Below are 16,084 nucleotides of genomic sequence, written 5' to 3'. Positions count from 1 at the left end.
GTTCACTGACCAATTGCGAGAGTCCCACGCCTTCGCAGGAAAGTAGGAGATTGTTTAAAGCAGAGTCCAGACTACCATTGGGCCAAAGATTGAAATCACCCAGAACAAGCAATTTGTTGTGGGAAGTGGCCATATTAGTAATAGTCGTGAGGAGCGACTGCTGTTGTGTGGACTTTGCTTTTTCTTTATTGTGAAAATATGTTTATGGTCGAATTGTAAAACCAAGAATTTTTGCCTGAAGTGTAATATCGTGTATAAAAAGAGAAGGCCGGCTCTGTAAAAACGAGCAGTCTCCTAAGAATATACACACCGTGTTGTTGTACTTCTAGGACGCTTGTTACTTGGTTGCAGCCAATAAATTCGATCTTTGACTTCACCTAGAAGACTCGTGTTTCTGTGGTCTGAATCAGGAAAGTACTCAAGGTCTTTGGGTGTTGCCCCTGACACCGCTGGGTTACCGGATCAGTACCGGTTCTGAAAAACCCAGTACCTCAGTGTTAAGCCAATTAAAGTTGCTGTAAGCCACGCTAATTGCCTTAACGCTGCCTTGATAATAGGGCGATGCACATATCGCCGTATTATTGACAGAAAAGTGCAGATAATGCAGTGACAAGGGGCTTGATAATATGCCCCATAAACTTCCTTAACCCCTTGGGCGCGGCCGTGATTCTGCGCCTGTGCGGACGTTTTGAAGAGAGGGCGGGTTCATGACGGCCCCCAGCCGTCATCAGCACACGCCCACCCTGATGCATGACGGCTGGGGGCCGTCATCAGCATGGAAGGGGTTAAGCCTCCATCAGTTTACAGACAACACTAAAAATGTCAAGATAGCGCTGGTGATTTATGTTCCTACTGGTGAGCCGCCTTGGCCCGTCCACAGGGGTTCAGGAGGCACGCCCCATGACCTTTTGTCCATCAAGAAAAGTGTCTGTCAGGCTGAGCAAAAGTCGGCCTGACAGACACACTTTATTTTCAGGTCAGGCAGCAGGCGCGCAACACCCATTGGCCTCAAAGGGCTTCAGTCCCCCCCCCCCTACTCCCCCCCTTCGTGTGAGGCAGCCCGGGATGAGACACTTCCCAGCCCGCTCACAGCCGCACCCGAGCACTTCACAGGTCTTTAAAAGACCTTGGGCATGTTAATGGGGCTTTGTTGTTGTTTCACCCCTTCTAAGAGCCCCTGCAGCTCGACTCTGCCGATTGCATAAAGATTCAGCCCCCCCCCCGAAATTTTTTCTTAGCCCCCCCCTGAAATTTGACTCTAGTTGCGCCTCTGTCAGGCAGTGTGATATCCTGGATACCTATGTCTAGGTAACATGATGCCACAAGTTCTGGAGGGTGGAGGGAGCAGGGGAACAACAGTTTCCGGAGTTACCAGTGGCAAGTGGATGTCACCAGCTTGCTCTCAATAAAGGCTTCCGGCACTCCTCTTGGGAATCGTGGTCCTTACAAAGTGGCGACGAGCAGGTCTGGGAGTTACCCAGGAGAGCCATCCATTGTAGGAACCACCTGATATTGCGGGCCAGAGAAGCGCCCCTGTGGTGGAGAGCAAGCAGAAGGAAGTTCTGCGGCGCGTAGGTGGAGTCGTGTTCCGGAGGTGCCTTGCTGAGTGGTGATGCAATTATAGACTATTGGAGGGATTACAGAAAATACGGCTGCCGTTGGATATGTGATGCACGCAGGACTAATGGAGGCTCTAGACCTTCACGCAATGCGGAGAATCTACTGCTTGAACCTCCCACTTTCAAGAAGGAAAGAACAATGGCCCAATCCTTTTCAGGCAACGCAGTGAGAATCTGGAACTCGTTTCCGCCTCAGCTCCGGACCACCGCCTCCTCCCAGGCCTTCAAAAGGGACCTCAAAGTTCTCCTCCTCCAGAGACACCTCCAAAAGTAATTCACGTCCTCTTGCTATTTGAAGGAAGACTTCCCACTACTAATATTTTCTACTTTCCATGACCATGGAAGTGCCTTCCCAGTGTTTGTCCTGTGGTTGGAGTGTCTGCCTTTTTGCAGTATTTTCCATGTACTTGTGTTTGGTGCCCTTTTGTAACATGCACACACCACATTGCCCTTGTAACACACGGTTGCTACCTCTCACATGTTGTTACCTCTGATACTTGCACAAGTGCCACCTTTGCCTACGTAACGCTTGTTCTTGTGCCTAGCACTTATTGCAGTATTATACCTCAAATTATACTCTGTTTTCTCTTATAACTACACACTTGTCACTTTTCCTCTTGTGCACTTTTGACTACCTCAAGTATTTTTGGTTGCTCACAATTTTTACTACCTCAAGTATTTTGTTTGCTCACAATTATCACTATTACCTTTACTACCTCATGTATTTTTGGTTGCTCACAATTTTTACTACCTCAAGTATTTTGTTTGCTCACAATTGTCACTTTTACCTTTACTACCTCATGTATTTTTGGTTGCTCACAATTTTTACTACCTCATGTATTTTGTTTGCTCACAATTGTCACTATTACCTTATGTAAGTAACGTATGCTTTTGTAATCTGCTCTTTTGTAATGTTTCTCATTATGTTTCATTTCTGTTCCTAATGTGAAGCGCTCTGACGCCTTCGGGTAAAGTCCGCGCTATATAAAAATGCATAAATAAAATAATAAATAAATAAATAAAATAATAGCTATTCAGCGTGAGCATTGCCGCAAAGCATTCCAGAAGCTGTGGAGTGCCTCAGTATTGATTGACGTCGAGTAAGGAGGCCATGTCAGATGTAGTGACATCATCGTGTCACCCATTGCGGCACCATTTTGGATCTGCATATTTGGGTGCAGCTACATCAGGGAAGCAGTCCATCTTTGGAAGCAGGAAGATTTGGCGATGAGTATTTCGGTGATCTGCACACCCGATTCTAGCAGCGGGAGTCCTGTGGTGCTGTGCACAGCTTATGGAGGCGCATGCATTGGCAAGGTGGAAACTGTTTTCAATTAGTATTCATAGGAGTTCAGGAGTCACGCCCCTGATCTTTTGCCCATCAAGAAAAGTGTCTAATATAATGAATTTTCATGTCAGGTAGACAGAAGGAAGACAAGCCCTAAATGCGCAGGTTCCTGGCTGCCTGGGCTGAACTGTGCTGGGCTGAAAATGTGATTCTGGGCAAATCACTTAATCTCCCCGTGACTGAATGTGTAAAATAACCGGTGCAGGTGTAAAGCGCTCCAATACCTTCAGGTCGAGTTTGCAATATGTAAAGTCTGCAAAAACAATAAATGTCACAGCTACTATGGGCGTGACCTCTTCAGCCTGCCAAAGTACCCGGAGGGCGGAGGCCCTCCCGCTCGTGATGAGGGAGAGTGCCATGGATTGCCTCGGACCTGGGTGCTTCAGTTTTAAGCCCTGGATTGTCTATACTCGAGTGACAATCACTGACACCTCTTCACAGCAGGGGCGTAACACAGTTCCCCCGCGGTGCGGGGGCCCCTCAGAACAATACTCAGGCCCAAGAGCTCTGTATTATATCCGGAGTGGATCCCCTGTGTGTACGTGGCAGGGGGGCCCTCTCAACTTTAGTTACACCACTGCTTCACAGAGTGGGGTGGCATCAACAATTCTCACTGACCTATCCCAATCTGAGATGAGGAAGGGACTGCTGCCAACACAGGTCAGCCAATGAGGGAAGGCAGCAGTCCCAACCCTTCTGGGACCTCTGAGGCAGAGCTTCAGGTAGGTACAATAACAAAAGTAATAATGTTTGGTGTGTGAGTGTGTGTGTTTATGAATGTTTGGTAGTGAGTGGCGTGAATGTATGGTTTTGAGTGTGTATGTGTGCATGTGTCCTGTCTGCCTTCTCCCAGCTAAAATTACCAGCTGCCACTGCTGGTGAGAGCTCTATTTTCGTCTAGTGGCAGTTTTGACTTATCATAAAGTAGCTTTAAGGGTTAAGGTGTTTGCTGAAAGAACATGTGCTATGCAAATTACAGAATTGTGTGTTCGTGAACTATGAGTAGCAATATAAAAAATGAAATGCATGTCAGATAGAGGCTTTGGAGAGATGAGGTGCACTGTTGGACAGTGGTAGTGAGAGAATGCATGGAGAAGGAGGTCATGGGGGGGGGGGAGAGGGGGGGGGGAGTCACCAGAACAACGACTGTTGCACCTGGCGCCACAGTCTCTAAAGCAAGCCCTAATAAAAAGTAACATTTCAATGGATGAAGGTAGTTGTAACCAATTCCGAAGCAAGGATTTTGGAGACTCACATCAAATTACATTTTGCCACTTAGGGACTCCAACTCTTATAGCCATTTTTTGAAATCACGTGGGTTCTTCAAGGGAAAGCAGACTATACTTGGCTTACCCTAGCAACACCCCGAGAGTTGCACATATTTTGAAACCTCATTCTTAACAATTTTTATGGTTAGGGTTGACTATGGTTCGATTTTTTCATATATCACTTGCACAAGTGTTCAATATAAGGTCAGAAATATAGGGACATATTTACTAGAAAATTACGCAGAGCGGCACTGCAAGCCATCTTGCAGCACCAAGATGCATCATTAGGAAAGTGCAGGTATGCATCGTAATACCAGCAATACAATACATCCCTGTGCTTTCCTGTGCGCTGGAACACAATTGGCTGCCTAGCCCCAACGCATGCGCCTGTGCGCCATGGTGCAAGGGTGTCTGGTTTGCAAGGATGATTGTCTCTGTGCAGGAAGGGGTTCCTTCCTCTGATAGTATTTTCCTCCGTCTAGAAAGACCAAACAACTAGGAAAAATAAAGGTATTTTGCCCCGGTTCTCCATGTTAACGCCTCCCCTGGGGAGGCGTTAGAATCGGACGCATTCCCAGGTTTACAAAACCTTGTAAATCCGTGAATGCATCTGAATCCATGGGTGTTGCGTGGAAACACCCACAGCAACACCCATGCAACGCCCCTTTCACACAGAGAAATGCGTGAAAGGGGGCCACATTTACAAGGCCATGAAAAGCCAAGCAGGGTGGCTTTGCGTGGCTTTGTAAATATAGCTCAGCTTTCTGCACACCAGAGTGGTGGCGCGGAGGCCTAGTAAATATGCTCCATAATTTAAAATATTTTTAATAATTAAAAATATTCATTGGTTAATCGGTAAGATGTTTACAAGCTATGCGCACCTTACTTTGTACAGTTTTTCCCTACAAGAAACATAGTTTTTACATTGACAGTTTGGTATCCAAGCTCCTAATTACTTGCTTCTTCACGAAGAACATTTTCACTGCATGGCTGGCAAAAACTTGCCCATATTGTGGGGTGAACATTGGTTTAATACTTACGTTACAGAACTGCAGTACTTCAAAGGTGTTTCACTAATGCAAATATTCTTGGCCAGTCTCGATGTGATTAACATAGTTAGACGCATCAAAGTGTGGAAGATTAGCACCTACAAAATGACATGGCCAGCCATGTTATAGGCTTTTTTTCATATGTACCCATGCTGCACAGTATTAAGTATGCTGTACTGCATGGTGAAAAACCACTGACAAAGCTAATAGGTCTCAACTATTGGCTTTGGCAGTGCTTGTTTGATTTGATTATAACATTTGTGCAATTTGACGACTCTTTCTATAAAAAAAAGTCTCATACACCTCTGCTCCTTCATGGGAAGTTTTGGGGTGATTCGTTAAGGGCAGACTGAGAAAAATGGGGATGGGGCGACAAAACAAGTTTATTCCCATTCATTTTTCCATAGGATAATTGAATAGTGATATCGCAAAAACTGCTAAAAAGAATTACAGCAAATGTGTTAGAAAACTAGATTGTGATATAGAAAGCGTACGTTTTGTGATTTGGTGTAAATCTGTTCAGTAGTTTTTGTACTATGAAGGCTAAAAACGTTGTATAATTGACATGGGCCGGCAGATTTTTAGATAAGATCTGATTGTCTGCCATCACACCTACAACAATGTGGCGGCAGCCATCTTAGGCCTTGGGACTCAGTTCCTTGTGCTGGAAAAAACATTAAAAAAGATATAAGGGGCAAGGTAGGGATACCCTGAATCTTTAGGCCTGGTGCAAAAAGTTTTTTTTAAACGTTTTGCCCAAAATTCGCAGTGGATGTACGAGTCCACTCCAAAATAAGTAAAAAAAAAAAAAGCAGGGTCTTCAAAAGAATAAGCCTTCTAGGGTATACCAGAGCCTGTAGTGGAGGCACAATGGATTTTATAGGGAGGGCATGCAGCACTCCTCTCCAGAGCTTCTTCAGGCACCAGGTGTAGGAGAGTAGGGTCTGCAATCCTATGATCACCCAGATTTTTTGCTTTTGTTTCACTGGTTTACGACTTTCTCTGGCTGTGGGCCTGCCAATCAGACCCACAGCCTAGCTGTTCTCTCACTAAATTGACATGGGTACCTTAGGTGCATTATCCAATTGGTACTGGGCCACCTTATCAGACCCTGTAACTCAGGGCATAGGTGTACCCAGGGCCTACCAGGGGCTGAAGCATGTATTATGCCACCCCTGGATGGCCATCTAAATCTGACACAACTGGCTGCACGACAGCTGGGGCAAGGTGGTGTAATCACCCTTTGCTATAGATATAGTATACCTATATCTAACCCTAAAAACGGACACACGGATTCCTATCAGTCACTCCTATGGCAGGCCTTGACAATCCTGAAGGCAGAGTGCTTGGAATCGTGTGAGATGGTGCTCTGGCATGAGCTGAGCCCGGTTGCAGCTTGCGGAACCAAGTCCTAATAGCTGTTCCATGATAACGCATACCATATACTCTTAAGTGCATTATAATCCTCGCGGTTAAATGCTATCTTTGGTATCGCTTTATCAAAACATGTCGAGTAAGGTGTCCTACGAATTGGAATACTAACTCCTCGCCAATTCTGGCGACGGGGTTAGCATTCCACCCTTCTAGAGGGACACGACATGTATGTAACTGTGAACCCCGGTTAAAGTTAACTGAAGCCTCAGCTCCACAAAATGGATGCTGCCACCACAGACACGAGTCTGCCCTCCTGCTGCTGGGAGTCCTTCAAGCGAGGAGAGCTTGGACAAAGGGTTTCCTGTCAGGGGCGGTGCTAGCACCATCCCAGACAGGGTTTTTTGTATCCTGGGTAGGCAGGGCTTTTCAGGAAGGTGACTGCAAGTGGCACCCCGGTGCTCACTATGCATCTGCCAGCTAGAACCAGTTCCAGGGGCACACCAGCCCCTGGCCTGGGGAAAGTCCGGCATGGGAGAGGGGTGTAACCACCCCCCTTCCTGGTCCCACCCCTAGGGCAGGACCTAGACGCGTACCCACCCCTTTCTTTAGGATAAAGGCAGGAGCGGGGACCCTTCCAAATTAGATCATCTTTGAATCAAGAAACTACTTTCTACGAAAGGAACTCTCGACTTCTTCTCAAGATTTCTCCCTTGAGGCTAAGGAGTAGTCACCCTGCATCCGCAGGCACCATCTAAGAACTCTGCGGTTTGCTGCACGTCCTTCCTCAGGAATCCGACCGACCAGCATGACGAGACCCGGCTTCCCTGGCACCTCTGACCTCTACCTACCTCTAGAGCTAAGCTGAGAACCGTAGGTGCGACGAGACCTCGAGGGACCGGCCATCATCAGAACTGCATGACTTCTATCCAGCACGACCCATGAGGGATCCTCTGGTGAGTGCTTTGGGGTCCGAGAAGCCCCGACCCTGAGCAGCTCCAGCACCGAAGTCCAGCCCCCCAGCATCTCCACGATCTGCGTGGGGCCCTTCTGCTTTTTGCTGCTCACCGCGTTGTTTGGCTACTAGCCCGCTGGCTTGTGGCCTTCCCGACGACGCCCGACGACATCACCACTGCTGGTCTGGTTGCTCCAGACTGGCCCTTGCTCCCTTCCAAAAGAGGAGCACCCCAGACCCACCTGGTCCACACCAGACGCCATTTTGAGTCCACCGCGTGGGCTTGAATTTGCCAAGACTTGTTGCCCCAATCCTGGGTCCAGCGACGTCGACAGCATCAACCATCGTGGGACAGCTCGCACCTCCATCCTGGTCGCCGACAACGCCTCCTGGTCCGTGAGACTGCAGAGCCCAGCGTCGCCCACTCACCTAATCGAGGTGACTACCATCCGGTGCCCTCCTGGTGCCATCTGATCACTGGCTAGTGGTCACGAACTTGGTCCCCTCTGCTTTCAGGTGTCATTCATCTTCGATCAAGGCTTGGATCACTTCGAACTATCTTCACTGGTCGCCTGCGAGCAACTTCTTTCTTCAGGCTCCTGGTCCGTCAACGAGGATTCCCGACGTCTTTTCAGACCTATGCAGCTGCATCCCCTGGGCTAGGTAACTTCGGCATTTCGGTGCCCCAGCATAGCCTCACTATCCAAGGGTCCATATCCACTGTCGTTTTCGACCTACCTTATCGGGTTCGCCCGAGAACACTAACTGTGTCTTTACTAGCCTCCATAGACTTTGTCCCGCATCCCGCGTGAGAGTGCACACTCTGCACCCGAGTCCCCTAGGTCTTCTACTAGTAATCTGAAGGTTCAGTAACGTAGTCCTAGCGATTCCAAAGCCTATCAGTACAGTACTTACCTGCTAGTAATTTCGCATTCCACTTCCATAGTATATGGTTTTTCGTGCCCCTCGGGCATTTGCGTAAATTTTGCAACTTAAAGTATTTTCATAAGAGTTTTGTTGTGTGCTTAGTACCCTGTCCTCATAAAGAGTACAGGGCTGTTGTGATCTAAATAAATACACTGTTTATTTTCATAACACTTGTGTGGTGTCCTTTCACTTGGTGTTCAAGGGGTATATGTGATGGTATAACAGCTGGCTTAACACGCCCTCTAGAGTTTAGCCCGAAGACTGCTCGTATCCACGCTACTAGGATAGCTGGTCTATAAGGTTGACTTACAACCAATCACCATAAGGGTTGTTTGGACTGATACAAAGTGCTCACTAGAATAGTGAACATTATATATCAGGCCAACTTCTCACACCAGGCGCTATCCCTCAGGCTGTTTTCAAATGTAGGGGAGGAGGCCTGAAGCCCCTCTCCCTGAGCCAAGATCGGCCCTGTGGACCACATCCCCTGGTGCCCGATAGTCTGCAGTGTCCCTAAGACCCCATACCCTGGACACAGTAGTGTCCTGCCCGGCAGAGTGCGGGAATACCATGCCTGCTCTCTACCAGGCAGTGAACAGAAGTTTGCTATAGCCCAGCGGAAGCAGTTAAAAAACGCTGTCCCGCCCAGGCAGGAGCAAAGGAATGGTTGCAGCTCCTGCCAGCACCCACTGGGAGTGTGGCTTCAAGTTTCTGGGCAAACGTTTGGGATATATCTATCTATCTCTATCTCTCTCTCTCTCTCTCTCTATATGTATATATATATATATATATATATATATATATATATATATATATACATATATATATATATATGTATATATATATGTATATATATATATAACCAAATTAGTCAATTTTCCCTGCTTTACTGGCGCTCACTCTGCAGTGCGTTATCCAGCGGTGGGACCACACTGCTATTACTTTTCCTCCAATTCCAGAAACCCAGAAAGACGGATCGCACTCATCAAAGGCGTTCTTTTTGCAATATTTTTATTTTCTTTTTTTCATAGTTTCTTAGTTATCGGCATCAAAAGTCAAACACTTCCTACACGTTTCGGCACTTCCTGTGCCTTGATCACGGCTTACACTCTGTTACTCTGCCATTACTTTTAAAGTTTTGAAAAGGGCAATTACATAATTTCCTGTTTCATTAAGCTCTACCCCCATTGAATTATGGGACATGTAGTTTTTAGCATTTTAGCAATCACAAAACGCGAATTGGATCATTTTGTACGTGTTTTTTTCAAGCATCAAATTCACACTTTGCATATTATTACCATACACTTTTCTTTCAGTTAACAGTCTCTAATATGTCCCCAAAGGTTCTAGCATTTTCACCATTATATAATTTTGATCTTATTTTCTCTTCTTTTTTAATATGCATATCAGATTTTACATTTTCATCAAAAGTTGTCAATTTAATAATGAAAAATACTGGAAAATATTAAAATTGGACAACACAATTGGAAAACTGGTGGGGGACCACCCAACTGTGACATATCGCACAGCGGAAAATTTGAAAGACCACTTAATTCGTAGCCATTTGAAAACGCAGGACAAAAGGAGTCTATGGCTACAATCAGCGACCGAACACTTTATTATCGAATTATTTTTACCTCATATTTATTTGTTCTACCCTTTTGCCACCGCCGCCGGCTTCAAATCGATTTTCAAGTCTGACTCCAAATGCTGCCTTGTGGTGAGTATTTACAACAAGGGGTGGTGAGGGACAGAGTCTCTGAATTAAGCAGAAAGCTCTCACCCAGTCAAGAGATCAGGGCTAGATCCAACACCGTTTTTTAGCTCACTGCACCATCCCAGTTTCAGAACCTGGCTGTATGCAAATTAGTCTGTTCCTGTCCCAGTGCATGATGGGAACAGGGCAAACCAAACTACAAAAGCCAATTCTTACACTGGGAAGGAAACAAGCTCCCGGGGACCGGTTTCTGGCATTACAGCCGTCTTCGGCCCGGTTTGCTTGAATCCTGATGGTGCAATGAGCAAGGGTCTCACATCTGAGAATACCCTTCCACGCTTAGGGTGGACAAAAATATTTACAACAAGGGGTGGTGAGGGACAGAGTCTCTGAATTAAGCAGAAAGCTCTCACCCAGTCAAGAGATCAGGGCTAGATCCAACACCGTTTTTTAGCTCACTGCACCATCCCAGTTTCAGAACCTGGCTGTATGCAAATTAGTCTGTTCCTGTCCCAGTGCATGATGGGAACAGGGCAAACCAAACTACAAAAGCCAATTCTTACACTGGGAAGGAAACAAGCTCCCGGGGACCGGTTTCTGGCATTACAGCCGTCTTCGGCCCGGTTTGCTTGAATCCTGATGGTGCAATGAGCAAGGGTCTCACATCTGAGAATACCCTTCCACGCTTAGGGTGGACAAAAATATTTACAACAAGGGGTGGTGAGGGACAGAGTCTCTGAATTAAGCAGAAAGCTCTCACCCAGTCAAGAGATCAGGGCTTGATCCATCACCGTTTTTTAGCTCACTGCACCGTCCCTGCTCAGAACCTGGCTACATGCAAATTAGTCTGTCCCTGGCCCAGTGCATCATGGGAACAGGGCAGACCAAACTACCAAGCCAATTCTTTTACTGGAAAGGAAACAAGCTTCCGGGGACCGGTTTCTGCCTTGTGGTGAGGCCAGTTGTCGGGCCTGGGGGGCTGACCCTTCTTCACTCTGCTTTATCCTGGCATTTGACAGGGCGTGGGGCGACTGTGTCAAAAACACGCCACAGACAGAGCAGGAATCTATCTAAGGGCATGCTGCACTCCACTAAACATGCGCAGCATGTCTAATGCCTTGTCAATGGAAAGATTGAGCTGAAACGAAAAGCATGTTCATCTGAACTCCTGCACTATTCTTCTGCATGCGCTGACATGCGCACTTTAATCTCTCAGGAGCAAGGGTGGGAAAAGTAATCAGAGAAACTAAGGGTCATATTTACAAGGGCTTTATCTCCACTTTTTTGGCTTAAAAAGCCAAAAAAGCAGAGATAAAACTATCGCCCTAGTTACAAGAGGGTGCTAACATGCATAATCGCATGTTAGCACCCTTTTTCCCAACGCCTCCCTTTGCATCTCCAATGAGATGAAAAGTGGGCGTTACTGGGCGTACCCTGGATGGACTACCTTGCAAATATCGCAGATGTTTACATCGCAATATTTACAAGGCAGCCCACATGATTTTAGCACACATTAGATTATGGCGAAAACTGTAGTTTTCGCCAAAATCTAACGTATGCTAAAATCCTGAATTAGCTATCCCTAACATAGGGAGTGGATTATGCTGATACGACCCTCTGGGTCGTTTCAGCAATGTTATCGCCTTTTTGCAGGGAACATCACTGGAAAACCAGCAATATTCCCTGCAAAACGGTGATAACCTCGCTATCTCTGGAATTTGTATCGCCCTGGAGAATCACGTTGTTAATAACGCGCTACTAGGGCGATAAATACCAGAGATAGCCTGCTATAATATAATTATCGCTAAGCGCGGCCAGCGATAATTATCGCTGGCCGTTGTTAATATGCCCCCTAAGAAAGGTGCCAGTTCGTCTACTTCATCTACTTACAGTCCTGCCACCGCCACGTGGTCTTTCTCTCCATCGTCAGTCCCCAGTGTGCTGCAGGGCGCCCCTGGAGCTCGGGGGCTGCGGGGGCCTTTGTTACGCCCATGGGTCCGAGTCACAATCAAGTATGTTAGAAGCCGAAAGGTTCAGTCAGCCTTGGTCAGTCTGGATCAGGAAAAAGGCATTTAGACAAATAAGGCAGTGGGACACAGGAATTTCTTCTGTGACATTGTGAGCACAATGTATATATATCTTTCTAGCATGTCTTTCAGTAATGGTTGGAAAACAGACCCCTTCCCTATATAGTCGGGAGATAGACTGTCTGCTTCCACTGATGCTGTTTATTTGTGTTATAGAGCTCCTCATCGAGTGCATCAGACAAAGCAAAGACTTCAAAGACATGAAAGTACCAGGCAGCAGTGAAAAGTGCAAAATGAAATGCTCCCTCTACATGGACGTCTTGGTTTGGATCAGCTCCTTCTTAGAACACCGCTCCCAGTCGGTTCTCATTGCTCAGTTTACAGCTCCCAAAATGACGACTACATGTGAAGTCCCGCAGGGTTCCTCACTTTCCCCCCTCCTATTCAACCTTTATCTCCTCCCACTGATTCGGGCCCTAAAAGAGAGGAAAGTCTGCAATTTCAACTACGCTGATGACTTTCAACTAATATTCTCCATCAGCAACTCCCCCAACTCGGACCGTGATTTTCAGTCCACCATGCTCTTCATTAGCGGTTGGACGAATAGCAATCACCTGAAACTCAATCCAGACAAAACTGAGCTAGTCCTAACAGGGGGTACCCACAACCCTTGTGGCCCACACTTATGGCCAAAGGAATTAGGCCAATCCCCCTCCCTATCTGCCACAGCCAAAAGCCTTGGAATAACAATAAACTGTGACCTCACCATAAAGTCGTGAATTAAGTTAGTGATATCTTCTTGCTTTTTCCAGTTGAGGGAAATAAGAAAGATCAGAAGATTTCTCACCCAGGAAGCTTTGATTCAGGTGGTCCTTGCCATGGTTATGTGCCAGGTCGACTTGCCTATACTTGCCTATACTTGCCTATACTTTGATATCCCACTATACCTAACCAAACATCTGCAACTGGTACAGAACCAAGCAGCGAGACTGATTTCTCAGCAACCTAGGCAACATCATATCACCCCCTCATGAGGAAGCTGCACTATTTCCCTATCACACAGCGATGCGCCTTCAAGGGATGCTGTCTCATCTTTAAGTCTCTAAATGGAAGGAGCCCTACACTGTTGATAGCCTTATTCAGAGGCACTTACCTATGCGCAACTTGCGTTCAGCCCACAAGAACCTTCTGCCAATTCCCTCCTTCAAACTAAAGCCAGGGTGGTGCTAGGTTTGCCATCCTAGCTCCAAGACTTTGGAACTCCCTTCCCTCCGAATCTGATCCTGTACCGACCTCCTCAGCTTCAGGAAGCTCCTCGATTCCTGGCTGTTTAGACAAGATTACGAGTAACTCCCTAGGGATCCGGGTACCTCTCAGAGTAGCACCATGAAACCAAACCAGTGTACGTGCGCTTTACAAATTTTCTTAACATAACATAACACTGGAAGGACGTGCACGGGAAAGCGTCTGAAACAAAGATCAATAGCTCCAAGACTGAAACCCTGCTCTTCAGCCACTGAACACCCAACTGAGAGCCTCTGTCATTTCCCATCAAGCAGGATTTTATAAAGATCCTTGGAATCAGGTTCGGAGGAGACAGAGTGGCAGAGAAGACATGGTATGAGTGAATGGAGAAGATGAAACAGAAACTGGGACTCTGAAGCCTCAGGAAGCGGACAATAGAGGGGAAGACACTGGTCCTGTGGAACAAGAACTTGCCAGTGCTCCAGTACATCACTCAAGTTGGTGCAGCCACAAACAGCAAAGACCATCACACAGATGATCTTCTACTTCAACTGGAACTCCAAGATGGACAAAGTGAGGAGAGATGTGATGTTTAAAACCCATGAAAAGGGGGGCAAAAGACAGTCTAACAGCACCACTATCCCCAGGGAGATCTTCTTGTGCCACTCCTTGAGGAATGCTCTGAGCAATGAAGACGAAAGCCATGCCAAATTTTTGATGGCATGCTTCTTACTACTAACAATGTGGAGGTGTCACGGATGAGCCAACGGCCTACTAGGTCCCCTCCCACCCAATGTTAACTTCCTGCTATGTGTGGCAACTATTTATCCCAGAGTGAACTATTCTGCCCACTCCCAAGATGGCTAAACCCTTTTCTCAGTGTGTGTAGCTTGGTAGGACACCGTAGAGGTGTGGCTGCCTTAAGGCTACACACCCACATAAAATCTGGTTTGGCAACTGTTTCTCCCTCTCTGTCCCCAACACCAGCCAGTCTATCTGAAGAAAAGAGAAGCCCCGCTTCTGTGTGGGCACCATTTGCCCTTCAAAGGCGGCTTCCCCTTCCAAGCTCACTTTTTGGGTAAACCCGGGCGGGTAACTCCGCTCCGCCAGCGGCGTTTACAGAGTTTTGCCTAAAGTCTGCGTTCTGTTGCGAACGCGGAGTTTAAGCAAAACTCCAACTCTGTGGTGGAGCAGAGTTAGCCGGCCCCTCCACCCTCCCAAAGTTATTATAATATTTAAAAAAGGCACTTGGCTGCCGTGGCTGCCTCCTCCCAGCCATTGCCGCTCTCCTTCCTCATCCTCGCCGTCCTTCTTATTTGATAACACCTACATTGTACATCTTGCTGGTGGAATATTTACAACATAGGGGTTATCCAAGAAGAAGGACGGCGAGAATGAGGAAGGAGAGTGGCCATGGCTGGGAGGAGGCAGCCACTGCAGCTAAGTGCCTTTTTTAACATTATAAATACTTTGGGAGGGGGGGCGGGCGGAGTGGAGTAGAGTTCCACAGAGTTTTTTTTCCAACTCCATGGAACTCTGCTTAGAGACCCTGCGCCTGCTCCGCCCGGGGTTACTTTTGAGCTCTCACACCCTGTGTGGCTTTCTGCCAGGGAGAAGTGACACCTCTTCCAATGGCATGCCTCTATTGTTGCACGTATCAAGAGAGAGAGAGAGAGGACTAGATAGCTAGTCCGAGTCCCCATGGGTTTATATGTTTATCAAAGAAGACTAGCTTTGTATGACTATTAATATATGGACTCTGACCAGTTTTGTCAGGGGGCACCTGGTTGGTGTGCTCATGAAGCCCTCACCCACCAACCTAGTTGGTGGCATGCTTCATCATGGGGCCCACCCAGTGACACCTAATGTGTCCTGGGTGTGCTTCGACGCCTGATTACAGTGGAGCTGGTATTTTGCTGAGAGTGCAGTGTGGGGTGTTCAGTGAATTGACAGTTAAAACGGCTTGGCGATGGTCAGAGTCCATATATTAATAGTCATACAAAGCTAGTCTTCTTTGATGATACATATGCCTCTATTGTTCCCACTCCTGAGAGTTGTTCACACTTCTCTACAGGAGGGCAGAAGACTGTCCCGTGGACAGTAAATGGCCAATGGAAAATTTGGGCATTGAAGTGGTAACTTCTAAAAGTTGCATATACTCAAAAGTTACATGCAAAAAAAGCCATTTCCTTACAAAGATGCTATAATTAGGTATGGTAATAAGATCTTAAGTTACGTTACAAAAATCCTTAGAAGTTCATTGAAAAAAACAAAGATGAAAAATACGATACAGCGTAATATGTAGCTTTCTTTGAAAATTTTTTAAATCACAAGACAAACCAAAGAATAAAGTGATGTTATAGCTAGGCCTTGTAATAATATAAGAACTATCATTTAAAAACCAAAAAGCAGGGGGCGTGGCCAAGATGGCGACCTGAACAGACGTGGGTCTCTGTGGCTCTCTGCCCTCGCTTACAGCATCTAACGCAGTCCATCCATCCCTAACAATACGGCACTGGCCCCTGCCTGACTGCGGCAGTGACCTGCGCCATCGAGGC

Source organism: Lissotriton vulgaris, chromosome 8, assembly GCF_964263255.1.
Source record: "Lissotriton vulgaris chromosome 8, aLisVul1.2, whole genome shotgun sequence".
NCBI lineage: Eukaryota > Metazoa > Chordata > Amphibia > Caudata > Salamandridae > Lissotriton > Lissotriton vulgaris.
Note: the sequence above shows the minus strand (reverse complement) of the source record.